The sequence below is a fragment of the Fulmarus glacialis genome, unplaced genomic scaffold (genome assembly GCF_000690835.1).
Source record: "Fulmarus glacialis isolate BGI_N327 unplaced genomic scaffold, ASM69083v1 scaffold18351, whole genome shotgun sequence".
NCBI classification, from domain to species: domain Eukaryota; kingdom Metazoa; phylum Chordata; class Aves; order Procellariiformes; family Procellariidae; genus Fulmarus; species Fulmarus glacialis.
Window position 1 is genome coordinate 559 of NW_009191126.1, and position 3,104 is coordinate 3,662.

Here is a 3,104-nt window from a genome sequence, read left to right on the forward strand (position 1 = left end):
ACTCAAGGTGGATCTTAGCGAGCTGGTGCTGGCTCGACAGGAATCCAAGTAAACAAAAAATAATCTAAAGCTGGGAGAGCATTAGCCGGGAAACAGCCTCGTTGCTTTGAAAGCGAAGGGTAACTTCACGCGGCGGCGGAGCAGCCGGGGTCCGGGCACGGTGCTGGCTGGGTGCTCCCGAGCGCTGGTTTCCCGCTGGGAGAAGCGAGTGCTGCTGCACGTCTGGAGGATGAGATGCTTATGGGGAGCTTGAGATACGGAGCTCCAGCTGGGATCCTGGAGGTCAGTCAGGAATGGCAGGTATAGAGGAAAGAGGGGAAAAAAAGAGCGATATAAAGGGAAATACAACAGCGATTTTGCAAAATGAAGCTGAGACTCTGAGCAAACGCGCATGTATATTGCTTGTGTACGCACGTCCTCAAACCTCAGTGTGTGCTGATTGTACCAGCAAACGAGCCGTAAGACAAAATTCCCGTTTGCTCGTGAGCTGGCAGGATGCTTTCTTGGCCACCGGCCAGCGTTTCTTCATCCGACATCTTCATCTTCAAAATTTTGGGCAACTCCCTTTGGCCCCACAAAGAGTTAGTGTCTTTCCAGCCCGATGGAAGTATGTTCAAATTAATAGTTGGTGGGTCTCTTACTGGTGCAGCAAACCTGAATCCACCCGGCTGCTTGGTTTTTGAGCGATAGCCGCTCGGCAACGCTAGTGTAAGGCTGGTGTTGGTCGTGGTTTCCCTTGCTTGCCGTGGGCTTCGGGCACCCGCCGGCTGCCGCAAGGTAGTTGCCGCCATCTCCTCCAATGCCCTCACCTTGAACAGGCACGATGTCGCCTTGCTTGGGCTCGGGGCTTTCGGGAGCCTGGGGGATTTCATCTGCTTGGAGCAAACCCGGGGCTGCCGGGGATGCCTGCGAGCGCTGGTCGGCGCTGGCTGCGGGAATAGCTGCTGGGTTTTCCTTCATGGGGACCAGATGTGCCGGTGCTGCTGTTTTGGCACGCTCGGCTGCCTGCATTTCGCTCTCGAGACGTAGTAGAGGGACTGCTGAGCAGGGTAAGCCCCGGACTCTCGGTTTCACAAACCCCAAACCAGCTGAAATAGCTGGTTGCGTTGCAAAAAGCAGAAACTTGCTTTGCTCTTTGATGCTCTCCTCACAGGCAACTTTTTTCGGCGTAACTTGATCCTTTTTACAGTGAGCGGGGCAGGAGATGGGCTCCTCCTGTTTGCAAAGTTACCGTAAAACTTCCAGACCAGTTTATTTGTCTTTCTGGGTTTGTTTTATAATTTTTTCTTTTTTTCCCCTCCTTTAATGTTGCAAGCGACTTCCCGGTGCTGGTCGGCGGAGAGTGCAGCTGACCTTCGGGAAGGGCGGCGGGCTGTGCAGCGCGTCCCCGACCTGTGCCAAGGCATCGCCATGGAGCCAGCTGCCATTTCTACCAAATTCTGCTGGTTTTGCTCAGAAACAGTTCCCAGAATATCAATTTAGCACTGTCAGTCCTTGTTCGCTTACAGCTCTCTGATGCTGCTCTTCTCTACCGGGGTCAAGTGCCCTGCATTTAGCTGGCTTTGGTCTTTTTTCTTTTTTTTTTTTTTTTTCTTTTTTTTTTCCTTTTTTAAGTTTATCGCTGCCTCCGCGCCGGGCTGGCGGCAGGGCATCGCTGTACACAACCCGAGACATTGACTGTCTCGAGGTGTCACCCCGTTTCAGGACACAAATGCCTGTTGATCCACCAACTTTCTGCTGGCACGTTGACTCACCAAGGGTGAGGTTTGGGTCCTGAATGAGCCGCTATATTCCCTGCCCCATCCGCGTGCACGTGCCCGGGAAGCTTGTGGCCCCCTAAAAGCTATTTACTGTACAAATTGCCCATCGGGTCTCTCCTGCAGCATGCAGTTATTTAAGAGGGTGATGGAGGCACGGCATAGCTGCGATCATTGAGATGGAATAATCAGGCTGGGTGATGGTGAGGTGGGTGATGCCCATTTCAGCTGCGGGGTGCTGCTGGTTTGAGGGTTTGTTTGCAGCTGAGTATGAAGATCCTCTAGTCTGAGCCATTTCCCCAATGTGAGGAGGTGAAAATGAGAGTGTTCCCCAGCCTGGTCTGCTCTCCTCGTACCGTAAAACCTCCACGTGTTGGAATAGGAGAAGATGGCTGGGAAGCGCCTTTGCCTGTGCGGTGCAGGGTGTCGGTGCTGAGCTGGGGATGCTCTGGGGGATCATGGCTGCCCCGTCCCGCTTGACCCATTTGGCTTCAGTGTCGAGAGCTGCTCGTGCCTTGGGCACGGAGAGCAGAGCCGAAACTGCTTGAAACCAGATCTGCTCTTTAGTGTTGTCTTGCACCGATTCCTTTTTTCTGTGGTGTTTTGTTACCCTATACACTTTCTTTGGTATTGGAGTAATGAACTGAAATCCAGTGGCTAAGCAGAGCTCACTTCATTATTCTGTTGCTTTTGACGTTGAGGCTGGGTGTATCAGCCAGAAAGGTCTAGTTTTGCATGCGGCTTGGGCAGCCCTTTTTGTCGAGGACCAAACCAGCAGACACCCCTTTTTGTCGAGGATGTCGTCCTGCTCCTGGCCTTCTGTTTCAGAGATCTGAGTGGTGCTGGCCATGAAACCTGAGCAGCTGGATGTTTTTAGGGAGCAGAAACACCAATCCAAATAAATAGCGGATGCTCAACGCTGCTTAGCCTTCCCCCACTGGGACTTGCTGTTGTCCCTAAGCTTGGAAGTGCACGTGCAGCTGAAGATCTGGAGATGTTCAAAAGCGCCTGTGCCACTTTGCTTGAGATAGGGTTTAAAAACAAACCAGAAACAAACAAAAACCGAACCTGGTGCTGTTACGGTAGTGCAGGTCCCACTGACTTTAGTTACCCAGATGAGTGATGGAAAGATGCTGGAGATGGGGGGGGGGAAGGGAGAGCAGGGTGGGACCGGTGGCAGGTGCTTGTAGCGGGGTTGTCACTGGGTTTCCTGAGGTCTGGCTTGATGCAGGGGAAGAAATCAGGATCCGAGCTGGCGGCACGCAGCTCATCCCCGGCAAGGCAGGAGAGCCGCTGCCTGCCCTGCCCTGCCTCTCCCGACGCCCCGGCCCCCTCGGCACCGGCACA